This window comes from Molossus molossus, unplaced genomic scaffold (assembly GCF_014108415.1).
Source record: "Molossus molossus isolate mMolMol1 unplaced genomic scaffold, mMolMol1.p scaffold_m16_p_13, whole genome shotgun sequence".
Taxonomy (NCBI): domain Eukaryota; kingdom Metazoa; phylum Chordata; class Mammalia; order Chiroptera; family Molossidae; genus Molossus; species Molossus molossus.
In genome coordinates this window covers 82,283,832-82,300,956 of record NW_023425348.1, presented here as the reverse complement: position 1 = coordinate 82,300,956, position 17,125 = coordinate 82,283,832, and the positions used below count along the sequence as shown (strand labels likewise).

Sequence of the window (17,125 nt, the reverse complement as noted above, 5' to 3'; positions counted from 1 at the left end):
AACAAACCAAGTCATTATTTCTTGTTTCTTTAATTACCATTTTACTCTAAGTTGGTGAAATCATGAGACTATCTAGAGAAAATTTTCTGGTTGCAAGATGCTTTGCAGTGGAGTCATTAATTAGTAAGCTCAAAGTGAACCCTGAATTGGATACAGAAATTTGTGAAACAATAATATAGTTCCCAACAGGAGACTTAAGGCAGATAGTAACACCAAGAAGATCCAGTCAAATATTAAAATGGCACCCTGCAAATGGTTCGTAGCAAAACCTAGTTTTCTATTAGTTTTCATTATATGAGTGAAACTATTCAGTCAGTAGAGATTAGGTGGGGGTGAGGGTGAGGGTGTCTGGTTAGGCTATACCAAGCAGTTAGCTGTAATCCTTTCGTATCCACAAAAGGAAACTGACTTTTTGTGGCTTGCAATTATCTTCATCAAGATAGTCTAGTCCCTTCAACTCTATTGTGTGCCTGGGAAAAAATAGTAAAAATACTTCCATAAGAGGTAAAGACTAACAGGAAACTACAAACTCACTCTGGAAAGATATGATAATGTCATGGAAAAGGATCACCACATGCTGCTTTTATTTATTTATTTATTTTATTTCTATTTTTAAATTTTTTTTTTTTTTACTGATTTTAGAGAGAAAGGAAGGGAGAGGGAGAGAGAGAGACAGAAACATCTATGAGAGAGAGCGCATTAATTAGCCGCCTCCTGAATGCCCCCCACTGGGGATTTGGCCCACAACCTGGGCTTGTGCCCTGACTAGGAATCGAACTGGCAGCCTCTTTGTGCATGGGTCGACGCTCAACCACTGAGCCACGCCGGCCGGGCTATAACATATATTTTAAAATGTCTTTTTCTGTTAAAATAATCTATTTTTAAGCCAGTACATAAAACCTGTATTTGTGCACCATGAATAAATTATCCCACTTGGTATCTTCTTCGACCCAAGATGTTAAAAATAAAACAAATTTATAGAACCTCAAGTCACAGATTATATATATACATATATATATAATATATATATATTTTTCCCCCTCACCCGAGGACATTTTTCCATTTTTTTGTTCAGATAGAGTGGGAGGGAGAGAGAGGAAGAGAGAGAAACATAAGTGTGAAAGGGACACATAGAGTGGCTGCCACCTGCATGACCCAACCAGGGCCGGGGACAAACTGCAGCCAAGGTACATGCCCTTAGAGGGAACCGAACCCGGGTCTCGGGACCGCAGGCTGATGCTCCAACCACTGAGCCAAACTGGCCAGGGCTATTTTTAATAACAAATAATACATTTCTTCAAATTTTCTCAATCACACTACTAAAAGTAACTTGTATTCATTTATTCTAGATTTCTAGATATAAGGACCATTCAAAGTTGGTTGGCTATTAAAGCATAAGTAAAATTCTTAGAACTGGGTCATAGTATATGGAATGCCTTAACTTTTCTTAGTTCAAGTTCTGTAAAATACATAACCATACAATTTTATTTGCTTTAAGCTGACATACTGACTTTGCAGTCTATACTTTATAAGAGAGCAGATAACTCTAGCTCAGAAGAAATTATATAATGTGGCATGAGTGATGGATGACTTCATTGGCAGTATTCCATTTTTATTTATCCAGACTGTTGTTTACAGCTCTGCATTGAGGCTTCCTGTATATCGGTTTCTAGTGTGTCACCAACCATCACACAGTCCCCAGGCTGTACTCTGAGGAGATAATAGCAGTACTAAACTATGGAAGGTGCTGGTTTCTCTTCTTTCTGTTCTCCACCTACAACAGTAGCATCAAAATAGTACTTCCAGGCAGAAACCTCGCTCTTCTCCTTCTGGGTCTGTCTGTCTCCATTTGTTAATAAAAGGCAGACCTGCCCTGGCCAGTTTGGCTCAGCGGTTAGAGCGTCGGCCTGCGGTCCGGAGAGACCCGGGTTCGGTTCCCGCTAAGGGCACGTACTTCGGTTGCAGTTTGTCCCCGGCCCTGGTTGGTCATGCGGGTGGCAGCCACTCGATGTGTCCCTTCACGTCGATGTTTCTCTCTCTCTCTCTCTCCCTTCCTCTCTCTCCCTCCCACTCTATCTGTACAAAAAATGGAAAAATATCCTCTGGTGAGGATTAAAAAAAATAAAAAATAAAAAAATAAATAAATAAAAGGCAGACCTCCTTTTGAAGTTTAGTGAGCATGGCTTTGACATCTTCTGTTAGAGTCATATGCTGTAAATGTGTACATTTCCGCAGAAAATAACATTCTTCAGCCAATTTTCTATTGGCTGCACCACCCTTTGTTTCTTGAGTTGCTTCTTCATGGTGTGAAGTCATTAGATCAGTAATGCATGAAAACATTCTTTGTTAAGTTTAACTTGAACTTTGTCACAAATGATTTCAACCTCTTTTTTTGTAATGGTATTTTGATTGTAAGAGCTTTATTACCTTTTCTACAAGAGAGAGAAAGAAACATCAGTGTGAACTGCCATTTGACCCAGTGATCCCACTTCTAGGAATAAGAAGCATGAAACACCAATCAGAAAGAATATATGGCCCTGGCCGGTTTGGCTCAGCGGTTGGAGTGTTGGCCTGCGGTCCGGAGAGACCCGGGTTCGGTTCCCACTAAGGGCACGTACCTTGGTTGCAGTTTGTCCCCGGCCCTGGTTGGGTCGTGTGGGTGGCAACCACTCGATGTGTCACTTTCACGTCGATGTTTCTCTCTCTCTCTTTCCCCCTCTCACTCTATCTGAACAAAATATCGAAAAATGTCCTCGGGTGAGGATAAAAAAAAAAAAAAAGAAAGAATATATGGCCCTGGCCAGTTTGGCTCAGCGGTTAGAGCGTCGGCCTGCGGTCCGGAGAAAGAATATATGTACCCCCATGTTCGTAGTAGCACAATTTATAATAGCTAAGATCTGGAAACAGCCCAAGTGTCCATCAGTAGACGAATGGATAAAAAAGCTGTGGTACATATACACAATGGAGTACTGTGCACAGTACTCCATGTAAGAAAGAAAGATCTCTTATCCTTTGAGATGACATGGAAGGACCTGGAAAGTATCATCCTAAGCAAAACAAGCCAAACAGAGAAAGACAAGTATCATATGATCTCACTTATTTGTGGAATATAATGAACATAACAGTCTGAGGAAAGGGTTAGTCCCAGACATGGAAGTGGGGTACAGGCTGACAATCCCCAGAAGAGGGGGTGGTGGGGGAGAAATAAACCACAGAACTTATATGCATGTATGCATGAACAATGGACATGGACAACAAAGCTGGGGACAGGACGGGGAGGGAGGATGAGGGGGGAATCAGTGGGGGGAAAAAGAAACATCTGTAACAAAAATAAATTAATTAATTTAAAAAGAAAGAAAGAAACATCAATTGGCTACCTCCCACACATGCCCTGACTAGAGATCGAACTTGTAACCTTTTTGGTATCAGGTGTGACGCTCAAGCAGCTGAACCACCCAGATGGGCCAAAGTCTTTTTAAAAAATTTTTTTCCCTTTATTGATTTTAGAGAGAGAGGAAGGGAGAGGGAGAGACAGAAGCATCGATGAAAGAGAACATCGATTGGCTGCCTCCTTTATGTCGTCGTCCTCCCCCCCCCCCCCCCCCCCCCGCCCCGGGGATCAGGCCCACAGGCTGTGCATGTGTCTTAACCAGGAATTGGACCGGTGACTTTTTGGTGCAAGGGTCGATGCTCAACCACTGAACACTGGCCAGACCAAAGTGACTTTTTAAATAATCAGGTGCCTCGCCCTGGCTTGTTTGGCTCAGCGGTTAGAGCGTCAGCATTCGGACTAGAGAGTCCCAGGTTCGTTCCCGCTAGGGGCACGTACCTCAGTTTGTCCCCGGCCCCAGGGGTCGTGTGGATGGCAACCACTCAATGTGTGTCTCTCATGTTGATGTATCTCTCTATTCCTCCCTCTCTCCCTCCCGCTGTATCTGAAGATAAATGCAAAAATGTCCTCAGGTGAGGATTAAAAAAAAAAAATCTGGTGCCTATACTTGTATATAAAGATTTCTGGTACCAAGAATTAACCAATCGGACACAGCCTTATCATCTGACATAACCAATAAGATGCAATTGTATTATATGACCTATATATTTATGGTTCAGGACAGGGCATTCATATTGTACAGCTATTGTTATGTTGGCTGTTGCCATTTTTTTATTTGACAGACTAAGGGAAAAGAGGTCAGTGATTCTGACTAAATAGTCAGGTATTTCATGTTTTAAAAATTCTTGTGGCACATCGGTTGAAAATCCCTGCTCTAGGTCCATCCATGCTGTTGCAAATGGTAAGATTTTATTCTTTTTAATGGCTGAGTAATATTCCATTGCATAGATGTACCACAGCTTCTTTATCTACTCATCTATTGATGGGCACTTGGGTTGCTTTCGTATCTTGGCAATAGTAAATAATGCTGCAGTAAACTTAGAATTTTTTCAAGTTAGTGTTTTGTGTTTCTTTGGATATACACCCAGAAGTGGAATCGCTGGGTCATATGGTAGTTCCATTTTTAATTTTTTGAGGAACCTCCATACTCTTTTCCATAGTGGCTACACCCATCTGCATTTGCACCAACAGTACATGAGGTTTCCCTTTTCCCCACATCCTCACCAATACTTGTTTGTTGACTTATTGATGAAAGCCATTCTGACAGGTGTGAGGTGATATCTCACTGTGGTTTTATTTTTTTTTATTTTTATTTTTTTTATCCTCATCCGAGGACATTTTTCCATTTTTTGTTCAGATAGAGCGGGAGGGAGAGAGAGGAAGAGAGAGAGAGAGAAACATCGATGTGAAGGGACACATTGAGTGGCTGCCACCCGCACGACCAACCAGGGCCGGGGACAAACTGCAACCGAGGTATGCGCCCTTAGCGAGAGCCGAACCCGGGTCTCTGTGTACCGCAGGCCGACGCTCCAACCGCTGAGCCAAACCGGCCAGGGCCTCACTGGTTTTAATTTGCATTTCTCTGATGGTTAGTGACACTGAGCATCTTTTCACACGTCAATTGGCCATCTGTATGTCCCCTTTGGAGAAGTGTCTATTCCAGTCCTCTGCCCATTTTTTAATTGGATTGTTTGGATTTTGGTGTTGAGTAGTATGAGTTCTTTATTTATTTCAGATATTCACCTCTATCCATCACCTTTTATTTTTCCTCTTGCTCCTATCTTATGTGATCCAATGTTGCTTTAACTCTCATGGTCTCCTTAGGTTCCCTTCCTTCTCTTTTTTTATAATGTATTTTGAAAGAAAGATTTGGTTGAACAACACTAGATTTAAATTTTGGCTCTTGCCCTAGCTGGTTTGGCTCAGCGGTTAGGGCATTGGCCTGTGGTCCAGAGAGACCCGGGTTCAGTTCCTGCTAATGGCACGTACCTCGGTTGCAGTTTGTCCCCGGCCCTGGTTGGTCGTGTGGGTGGCAGCCACTTGGTGTGTCCCTTTCGCGTCGATGTTTCTCTCTCTCTCTCTCTCTCTCTCTTTCTCTCTCTCTCTCTTTTCCTGTCTCCCTTCCGCTCTATCTGAACAAAAAATGGAAAAAATGTCCTTGGGTGAGGAAATAAATAAATAAATAAATAAATAAATAAATAAATAAATAAATAAATAAATTCTGGCTCTTTTGTGTAACTTTGGGCGGGTTAAGTAGCCTCTCTAAACCTCATCTTTCTCGACTGTTAAATTGTATATGAGGGCCTGGCCTGGTGGCTCAGTTGGTTGGAGCATCATGTTATGCACCAAAGGATTAGGGGTTTGGTTCTTGGTTGGGGCACATGCCTGAGTTGTGATTTTGATCTCTGGTTGGGGCGAGTGCAGGGGGCAGATGTTTCTCTCCCACATTGATGTTTTTCTCTCTTTCTCCCTCTCTCTCTCTCCCTTTCACCCTCCCTCTCTTCATCCTTTTCTCTCTCTTCCTCTCTCTGTAAAGTCAATAAACATATACTGGGGTGAGGATTTACATTTTTTTTATTAATCCTCACCTGAGGATATTTTCCCATTGGTTTTCAGAGAGAGTGAAAGGGAGGGAGAGAGAAAAATACTGATGTGAGAGAGACACATCAATTGGTTGCCTTCCACATGACCCTGACCAAGGCCAGTTATTGAACCTGCAACCAGGTATGTGCCCTGACCAGGAATCGAACCGAGACCTCTCAGTCCATGGGACGATGTCCAGTCCACTGAGCCACACTAGCCAGGCTGTGGAGATTAAATTAATTAAACACTAGCTGCTTTTACAAGTTTAGGTGCTGAAGTCTTTTCTCCCTTTTTCCATTATTACTCTGCACACCACCCATGCCCCCCCCCCCCCCCCCCCGCCAAAAACAATAACAAAAACAGAAACAAACACACACCAAAAAACCTCTCCTTTTGCCATGGCATATTTATTCCTTGCAGGTTATTATTTTCTTTTTTGTTAGTATCTGATTTTGGTTGTCAATCTTCATGGGATATCTGTGAAATTTCACCATGTAAAATTGGAGTAAACCAAGTACATAAAAATGTAAAGTCTTGTAAAGGGAGAATAACAAATGGCTGTTGAGGTAGGGCTGGTACAGATTACTTTCATTAGTCACTTACTGCATACACCAGGAGGTTCTATTTTAGAAAATGAAATAATACAAAAGTAGTTTGGTCCATAACAAAGGAATGGGATATTGTCTTTATTTTTCCTGTACTCTCTTGTAGTGATTTGTGCAGAAAAACTGGTCCTGCATATTGATAAGGGAGGGAGCACAAATATCTTTAATTTCCTAAATTTTGTGACTACGTTCTGCATTGAGAGGGAGCCATACGGGGCAGAAGTGTTTTAGAAAAATGGAGTGCCTGAATGGGATAGAGAGGAAAGAGTAGCAAGTCTTTCTAAATTCACATCGACCCTCCTGGCCAATACCAAGATCTCATGCTTTGGATGGACACTTTGAGAAAATCGGCACTGAGTTTTATTGTTAAAGGTCTGTTTCCAAAAGTCTTGTTTGCTGTTTTGCTTTGGTGACCAAGGTTCCTTTGAGTACAGATATGATTACTTTAGGCTTGTAAACCAACTTCATGGATTTAGTTAGTTCTAGTGCTACTATTGTCACCAGCTTGAAAGTTCAATAAGATCAGGAACTATTTTCTTTATTGATGTATATAACAAACCATGCAATAAAACTTAGTGACTTAAAATAACAGTTTTATTATCTTTCATTGTTCTTTGGATAGACTGGACTCAGTTGGGAAGTTCTGCTGGTTTAGCTTGGGGGTTTCTGTAGAGTCATCTGGAGGCTCAATTGGGACAGCTAGGCCTTTCTCCCTTGCAATGTAGTCTCAGAGACTCCTCTCTTCAAGTGGCTTCTCCAGTAGACTTTTTTTAATTTGCTTTATTTTATTTTAATCCTCACCCGAGGGCATTTTTGAATTTATCTTCGGATAGAGCAGGAGGGAAAGAGGGAGGAAGAGAGAGAGAGAGAAACATCGTTGTGAGAGAGAGACATCAACTGGTTGCCATCCACACAACCCCAACCGGGGCCAGGGACAAACTGCAACCGAGGTATGTGCCCTTAGAGGGAACCAAACCCGGGTCTCTCTGGTCTGCAGGCCGACGCTCTAACCACTGGGCCAAGCTGGCCAGGGCTCCAGTAGACTTTTTACATAGCAGTTTAGTGCTTATAAAAGTGACAGTTCCAAGGGGAAAGAAATGGATAAGGCCCAGAACTGGCACAGCTTGTCACATTCTCTTGGTTAATGCAGATAACAGACTGGTATAGAGTAATTTTGGGAGGGAACCACACACGGGCCAGAATACCAAGAAGTATGGTTCTTTGGGGTCCGTCCTCGGAGACTAGCTACTACAGGTACCATATCAATTTAAATACTAACATATATCCAAAAGTAGGCACTCTGTAAATATTTGTGGCTTGAGTCAGTGGTTGGATAGATCAACAGACAGATTGGTAGATGGATGACTGACTGCTCTTGTTGGTTTATTTGGGTGAGGCTCATGTGATTCTTAGGGCTTAGATACCCATGTTTATGCCTTTACAGTGTTACCAGACAGGGGACATGGCCCTGAGCGGGTCTGCCCAGGGCCAACCCTTAGTGTGGGTTCTTGAGTTCGTGCAGGGAAAATTTCACAACATGAGTCCAAGCAACTATGAGGGAATATTTATTAAAGCTGGGGACAGTAAAACAAAGAAGGATTTAGCATAGAAGAAGCAATAGGAGAGCCTAGGCTGAGCTGCCTTACCTTTCTGGAGTCAGAGAAAAGGGGGTTTTGGGGGCAGGTTCAGGAGATTATCCTGCGACAGCTGCCGCCGCCTATTGCTCCCCAGGTTGCGAGCCTCATGAGGTCCTTTAGAGTTTAGGAAATACATGCCTGTGGGGGAAGAAGAAGAAGGGAAAGAGGAGAGCGGGGACTGCTCCCCATAGGAGAGCATGGGCTGAGTCCTTTGTCTTGAGGCTTTATTTCTCTCTTGCAGGCTGGAATCTTTGGGGAGGTCTCAGGGGAGGGTTTCAGCAGAATATTCATATTTTCCAGGTGTGCTCTTTCAGGGTGGTAGTCTCCACTGATTGGTCAGTGTCAGTGTGTGTGTGGGGGGGCATTTGTCATTGAAGCTGGTCCTGGTATAATCACCTGGTTTTGCTGCTTTTTCTGAGCCTGCAGCTGAAATATAATTGAGGCCTAGATGTTATCTCTAGGGAGGTGACCGACCTTCTCTATCTGCTGTAAATTGCTCTGCCAGGTTATACAGCTATCTGTCTCAGTTTCCCTATTCCACTTGCCCTGGCTCATTGGTCTGTCTCAACAGCACTCATCCTTCAACATGTGTCTTTCTAAGAAACCACCTTTTTAGGCATAGTGACTTGGGTTGCCAGAGTGCATCATGCTCCCTGTAGACACTTTGGAAGTTGTAACCCAAGGGAGGAAAAAATAACCACTATTGATTGGACTGTGTGCTGGCTACTATATTGAACATGTTCTTACTTAATCATAACAACCTTGTGAGATAGGGATTTCTTCTTAAAATTGGACGCTCAGGTTAGTGAACTTGCCCAGGTCATACAGCTAGTGACACCGGTGATGAATGAATGAATGAATTTTATTTTATTTTTTAATCCTCACCCGAGGATATTTTTCTATTTATCTTCAGATAGAGTGGGAGGGAGAGAGAGAAAGGGAGAGGAAGAGAAACATCGATGTGGGGGGGGGGGCACATCAATTGGTTGCCTTCTGCACGAACTGACCAGGGCCAGGGACAAACCGCAACCGAGGTACATGTCCTTGGCCAGAAGTGAACCTGCAACTCATTGGTCCGCGGGCTGATGCTCTACCACTGAGCCAAACCAGCCAGGGCCAGGTGATAAATTTAAATTGCAATCTAATTTTAAAGCTGAAGCACTGACTTGCTTCATATATTAGTTATTCAGAGTTTCTCTTGGTTAGGCACAGACCATTAAGATATTTTCAGAGGGTTTCTCAATAGCAGTACTTTTAACATTTGGGGCTGAATAAATCTTTATTGTGGGAGCCTTTCCTATGCATTGTAGGAGGTTTAGCAGTGTCCCTGGCCTGTACTTACTAGATACCAGTGCACTTCCTCCACCCAGTTGCAACAACCAAAAATGTCTCCAGACATTGCTGTATATCCCCTGGGGAAACCCCCTTTCATTGAAAATCACTGATAATCTATTTCATAATTTGCTGTCCTTTGATGTTGCTGTTTCTTTAATATTACATCTCACAAGGAATTGGCAGTGTCTTTAAACCATCTTATTCTTATAATACTTATAATAGTACAGCCAGGTTCTGATGGTCTTGAGTCATGCCTTTCTCCCATTGCCTCTTTCCTCTTTTTGCCTTGTTGTTTTGCTTTTGTCTATGAATCCCCTAAATCTAATGCAGCTGCATGAAGTAGTATTTGTAAGGTCTTTAAAATTTTTTTTTTCCATTATTGATTTTAGAGAGAGAGGAAGTGAGAGGGAGAGAGAGAGAGAAACATCGATTGGCCGCCTCCTGCATGCCCCCCACTGGGGATCGGGCCCACAGCCTGGGCATGTGTCCTGACTGGGAATCAAACCGGTGACCTCTTGGTGCATGGGTTGACGCTCAACCACTGAGCCACACCAGCTGGACTGTAAGGACTTTTTACACAGGTATTAGATCTCTGAGATTGTAACTTTAGTGCTAGTGAAAAGAAGGCAATTTACTTTCTGATTATAATGGGGGGGGTATATAAATATTTAGCAAGCTGAGAATTAAATAGCTTCTGGGCTCCACAGAGTTAATCTTCAGGGTGGTATTGATTGACGTACTGGAGGATGTTAATGTGTGATTATTTGGGGGAATGATTCTTTTGGGGAATGGGGGAGGAGAGTGGAAATTGCAGTTTCTCTACTAATTGTACTTTAGGTGTCATTTATGACAATTTCATGTTGTCTAGACAGAAGGAATTGGTGGAGAAATTATTCCATTGAAGTCAAATGCTGAGTCCAAAAGGAATTAAGAAGGTTGCTGAAGTCAGGATCAGGGTGAAAAAAGGGCAAGTAGTGTACCCCCAGACGTGAAGTAGTAAAAACCAAATGTCACTAAGAGAAGCAGTTCAGAATAAAATCAGGGTGTAAGAAAAGTGAGTGGTCCGGCCGGTGTGGCTCAGTGGTTGAGCGTCGACCCCATGCACTAAGAGGTCGCTGGTTTGATTCCCTCTCAGGACATATGCCCAGGTAATGGGCCCGATCTCCAGTGTGGGGCATGCAGGAGGTGGCCAGTCGATGTTCTCTGTCATCGATGTTTGTATCTCTCTCTCCCTCTTCACTTCCTCTCTCTAAAATCAATAAGGGAAAAAAAAAAGGAAAGTGAGTGTACTGAGCTTTGTCTTAGCTCGAGGACTAGTAGTGGATTGTTTGGTGTCCCTCTCACCTAGAATCTTCATCCTCTTATCTATTTCTGTAGACTTCAGAAACTTCATTACTTGAACAGACATGAGCCAGGAAGGCTGCTTTTTTGCCTCTGTTAATAAATGCCCCATCTGCCCTGATCAGTTTGGCTCAGTGGTTAGAGTGTCGACCCGTGGACCAGAGAGTCCTGGGTTGGGTTCCGGCTAAGGGCATGTACCTTGGTTGCAGTTTGTCCCCGGCCCTGGTTGGGGTTGTGTGGGTGGCAGCCACTTGATGTGTCTCTCTCACATTGATGTTTCTCTCTCTCTCTCTCTCTCTTCCTCCCTTTGTCCCTCCTGCTCTATCTGAAGATAAATGCAAAAATGTCCTCGGATGAGGATAAAATAAATAAATAAATGCCCCATCCTACTGTGCATTCCTTTTTCCTCATTCTTGTAAGGCTTCATTTACTCTTTGCCCTCCTGGTGTTGGCTCTAAGGTTTTGATTTATATTATATAGTGTGCAGTATACCAGGGTCAGTAGCCTGTCACTAAGAGCAAGTCCTTGGTTGAGGTTTTTTAAAATTATACGCCAGGAACATGAATGTGAAAAATAATCTAAGAAGAATGTACAGATTTGCTTATTGAGCAGTAAATGATTCTACTATCATATTCTTTGTAGAATTAGTTGGTCTAGAGATAGACTTTTTTGGAATTGTCTATTGTGAATAAAATTACCTGAGAGTTCAGGATTATTGAATTCTGTAAATATCTTCTTTATTGGGGAAGGGGCAAGTGTTCAGGATGCACCACCTCTTAATTAAAATCTAAACCTGTATATCACAGCTTCTGCTTGTGAGTACCAGAACTATCATTGATATGCTCTTATTCAACCTTTGGTGAAAAGACTGATCTAAATTGCTAGTTGAAAAAAAAAAGTCTGTGGTCTATAAGCAGAATGCCCAGTTCTCCCAGAGAAAATGACTTCGGAGATAGAGTAAACATGTTCATATAGATCACCTTGGAGCTTTGAGTTCGGATTTTGACAAAAGTGAGTTTTTATTATACATGGAATTTTCATAATTATAATGCAGTTGTTGAAGATATAAAAAAGCTAAGCATACTACCAACGAATCATTTTACAATTGTATTAAAAATAACCACCCATCCAACAGCAGAGAGTTAGATGTTCCCAGAGGGATCTGGCTGACTTTTCAGGCAAGACTTTGCACACCACATAAGAATTCTGTTTCCAGCTTCTTCCCTTTTGGTATCTGTGATTATGTTGTGCTCTGATGTTTTACCATCTATGGCTTATTACACAGAGGGATACATTGATGTTTTGTAAAGATATTTTAAAGCTTTTCTGATGTAACGCTTTGTTTTGAGTCCCATGAATTATTTATGCTTGATGATAGTAAAATAAGGCCGATCCACTCAATGTATGCTGTGAGTTCTTTCTGTAGCGTGTCTATTTTTTTCCTGAGGCTAGCCTATAAGGAGTGATACCTTGCCTTTGTCTACCCCACAGCAAGGGGCAGGAATTGCCTGCCACGCTCTACTGGCAACTGCATCATGCTCTATAAGTGCACCCCTAGAAACTGAGGGGGGGCCCTGCAGTGATCAAATGAGTGCCTATCATTGGATAACTTAAACGATAATTGCCAGTGTGTGAAATGGGGAGGCTCTGATGCCTCCGCTTTAAAGCAGAGATGTCAATTTGGAAATCATAATAGAAGTGTCGTTTCAGAACACACAATTATTTTTTATAAAGAATAAGGGCTTGTCATCTCCCAGCCCAGGCATGCTCCAAGGAAGAGATCTGGAACTTGCAGAGCGGGATTCAGAAATGAAAAAGGCAAGAGTGCATCCTGGTTTCTTTGGCCTCCTGCCCCTTTGTCCTCCTGAAAACATTGCCTTCTCTCTCCTGTGAGGTCCCTTTTGGCAATACACTGTCCAGGAATATCAGTGGTAGCTTCCCAAGCAAGTAGCCAGCCTTTGATTTTATGATTTAATAAGCTTCCCAGGGACAAGGCTATGCTGCATTTATCAGGACAGCCATGCCTGCACTTTAACCTGAGTGGCTTAAGTGACCAAAGGGATGGAGGGTGATGTAAGCAGTTTCTGAAAACCTTGTTCCTTCAGGGATTTTAGTGATTTTTGGACATCTGGCAACCTTTGAAAGTCATGGGGTAAATTAGGGGCAATCAGATCTTCCAAATCTACATGGGCCTGCTGATTTATTCTCTTAGATATTTACTGGTTTTCTATTATGTTAATTAGGATGTGAATTTTAATAGAGATAAAAAGATGACGTGGACCTAGTTTCTGCTTTCATGTAGCTTATAGTCCGGTAGCAGAGATAAAACACAAGTAACTGCAATACAAGGTGATTTGGGACAAGGCCTTTTAAGAGGTTTCAGCCCAGCCAGTGTGGCTCAGTTGGTTGAGTTTCATCCCATGCACCAGGAGGTTGCCAGCTCGATGTTTCTCTCTCATTGCAATTTCTCTCTCTCCCTTTCCCGTCCTCTCTCTGAAATCAATTAAAACAAAACAAAACATTTAAAATATTTTTTAAAAAGAGAGAGGTTTCGCCCTGGCCAGTTTGGCTCAGCGGTTAGAGCGTCAGCCTGCGGTCCGGAGAGACCCGGGTTCGGTTTCCGCTAAGGGCGCGTACCTCGGTTGCAGTTTGTCCCCGGCCCTGGTTGGTCGTGCGGGTGGCAGCCACTCAATGTGTCCCTTCATGTCGATATTTCTCTCTCTCTCTCCCTTCCTCTCTCTCCCTCCCACTCTATCTGTACAAAAAATGGAAAAATATCCTCGGGTGAGGATTAAAAAAAAAGAGAGAGAGAGAGAGGTTTCAAAATGTTACGGAGTTTTGGGGAAGAGAGGGTTAACTTCTGTCTGACAGAGTCAGGTATTTGAGCTGTGAAGGATTTTTATAGTTGGAGAAAGGAAAGAACTTTCCAGAAAGAAGAAATGGACAAGCAAAATACATAGATAGATAGTGAGGGTGTTTAGTTTAACTAGAGCAATGGTTCCCAAAGTGTGGCCTGGGATCCCTGAAGTAAACACTGTTGTTGTCTTTTTCACTCTCATTTTTTCATGAGTGTTAAATGGAGTTTTCTAGTGGCTACATGACGTGTAATGAGGTTACACTGTATTAGTATGATGGCTAATGAATTGTGTGTTAAAATTTTCTGTTTTAGCCCTGGCCGATTTGGCTGAGCGGTAGAGCATTGGCCCACAGATCAATGAGTTCGATTCCAGCCAAGGGCACGGACCTTGGTTGCAGTTCGTCCCTGGCCCTGGTCGGGGTCGTGCAGGAGGCAGCCAGTTGATGTGTCTGTCTCATGTTGATGTTTCTTTCTCCTTTTCTCTTTCTCTCTCTCTCTCTCCCACTCTGTCTGAAGATAAATAGAAAAATATCCTCGAGTGAGGATTTAAAAATATATATATATCTTCAGGATATCATTGTTTAGTAAGGAAGACTTGTCACTGGCTTGTTTATTCTGTCTAGACTAGCACCCAGACTTTCTGCTCCTCAACCTTGGTATTCATTGAATTTGAAACAAAGATTCTTTCCTTTTGGATGACCCATCTCATCTACCCTGACAACTTGCTTTTTTTCAGAGTTTTCTTCCACTATTTTTTACTGTTTTCTTGGACATCAAAGGACACAGCTGATTTAGGGAACCCCCTTACACATATTCAAAGTATTAATCAGGGAAGAAAGAAATAGTTGGAGTCATTAAAAATTTTAGAAATTTTATAGCTTGAATTTTGTTCCTATTGACTTACAATTTTAGCAGGGTTTAATAGTTATTTTTGGTAATTCATTCTAGTGTGTAATACTTTGATTTCAGATTTTTTTGTTGGTGTTGATTTTTGTTCCATTCCTTAGGACTTCACCTTATCTTTCAAGGGATTTTACGTAAGCAAATATTTTAGAGCAAGGGTCAGAAAATTTTTTTTTGTAAAAGGCCAGGTAGTAAATATTTTAGGCCTGTCTCTATCAGCATTACTCAACTCTGCCTTGTTAGCTCCAAAGCAGCAGTAAAGAAATGGATGTGGCTGTCTTTGGATAAAAACGTTATTTATAAAAACAGGCAACTGTCCCAAGGCCTGTAGTTTACCAACCTGTAAACTTGCTATTTGAAGAAATCTTTTTTAAGAAATGAGTAATTCTTTTGAAAATGAATAGTCTTCTCTTCAGTTGTTTATTTTTAGATTTAGAGTTTTGGATGTTTTTAATTTTTAAATAATTTTAGACTTGCAGAAAAGTTGAAAAAAACAGTACAAAGAATCCCCGTGTACTCTTCATCCATGTTCCCTAAATATTAACATTTTACCACATTTGCTTTATCATTCTTTCTTTTGCTTGGTCTACCTATTTATGAATATGATTATGCTTTTATATGTTAATGGTTTTTATATTTATATTTTATATATCTGTGGTTATATTTTCTTAAATATTGAGTGTTCTTAAAGGAGCGTATAGTTTGATAGAGCAGTGGAATCCAGACTTAAAAAATTTTTTCTGTTAGTAAAAGCGTTTTGAGCAATCTCTGTGTTATACATTATAAATCAACAGTTCTGATATATTATTCCTACTCTTCAGTGGATCAAAATAGCACAAATGTGGTATACCTCATTTGAACACCACTGGTATAGAGAATGACCCAGGCAAACCTGTAAAGAACAGTTTTTTGTTTTGTTTTGTTTTTTCATGTCAGATCTTCTGTGACTCCTTAAAATATTTCTAAATTGAGAGTATAGGTCGAAATGAAATGGTAGTTTCAAACTTGAACAAGCTTATCTGAGCACTTCCTAAGTCCTGCCTGATTCCATATAACAAATTGGATCATTAAGTCAAGTCAGATTTGCGGTGGCCAGAGCCAAAAGTATAGCCATCCTGTTCCATTTTCTTATGTCATTTTCCACTGAAGGCTCTTTGCAAGAAGCTAACTGTAGGAGAGAAGGTTTTTTCTTTGACATTCCTAGGAGTGGTGGTGATACTTACTCATCTAGAAACTCTAGATTTTTCTTTATTCATCATCAACTGGAAAAGTCTTTTTTATTCCTCCAGATAGTACTTGTGTTGTAGGGAACTTAATGTTTCATCAGTGCTATGTGGAGGTGAAGGGGGTATGCTAGTCATAATAGTCAGCTCTCCTGATTTTGTGTATTAGCAGTTAAAATGTCACCTATATATGTATTGTCAGTTCACTGTATTGCCTGGGGAGTAAATGGTGCCAACCGATCTGTAGTAAGTAGGCACAGGGGATGCATGTTCCAAAAGAACCTCATCAGGGACTCCCCAGAGACAAAGCTTAACATTTTGGTTTTACTCTGATTTAAAGAAGTCTTCTAGTTAGGGTGGGAAGTAGACTTTGCAGGATTAGAAAATGGAATCATTAAAATTGAAATGATCTGCCCTGGCCGGTTTGGCTCAGCGGTTAGAGCGTCGGCCTGCGGTCTGGAGAGACCCGGGTTCGGTTCCTGCTAAGGGCACGTACCTCAGTTGCAGTTTGTCCCCTGCCCTGGTTGGTCGTGCGGGTGGCAGCCACTCGATGTGTTCCTTTCACATCGATGTTTCTCTCTCTCTCTGTTCCTCTCTCTCCCTCCCACTCTACCTGAACAAAAAATGGAAAAATGTCCTCGGGTGAGGATAAAAAATAAAAATAAAAATAAAAAATAAAAAAATAAAATACAATTGAAATGATCTAATTCAACTCTTCTAGTTCAAAACTCTCCTTTACAGGATTCCTAAAAAGTCATCTCATCTCTCTTAATACACTCACTGCTTGGCATAGTAAAGAGTCAAATTGGTCTCCTAACTTAGCAGGATTATTTTCCAGGCACTCTGGAGGATGCTCCTTGCCAAAGGGCCTCTGCTTACTAAGTAGCCACTTGTAGGATAACACGACAGGGCCCAGTGATGTTCAGGACTAACTCCAGAGCCCTTTGGGATGGAACAAGTTTCTGGGTGTTCCAGAGCAGTCAGCTGCTCCCAGATCTTGCTTCTATTCTTCAACTCCCACTCAATTCCTATAGAACGAATTTATTAGTAATTCATAATTATTATATAAGATGGCATTAATGTCCTGAATACTCTTCTCATAATTTCACTTTTCTTTTTTCTTTCCAGTTTATGTATCTTTCATTACCCCTTCCTCTTATAAACATTCTGTATTTCAGAACTCAAAGACATGCTATATTATTTTATGTGCCCCTGTGAAAGGAAAACAGTCCTGTCAATTAAACCATGTC

At 41.6% G+C, this 17,125-nt stretch overlaps 1 protein-coding gene and 1 pseudogene across 21 annotated transcripts in view; one reads left to right on the top strand and one right to left on the bottom strand.

Annotated features, from left to right (window-relative positions):
• Positions 1-17,125, top strand: part of AMBRA1 (autophagy and beclin 1 regulator 1) — a 197,095-nt gene that overhangs the window by 58,196 nt on the left and 121,774 nt on the right. The window lies entirely within an intron of this gene.
• Positions 1,494-10,959, bottom strand: LOC118627735 (annotated as a pseudogene).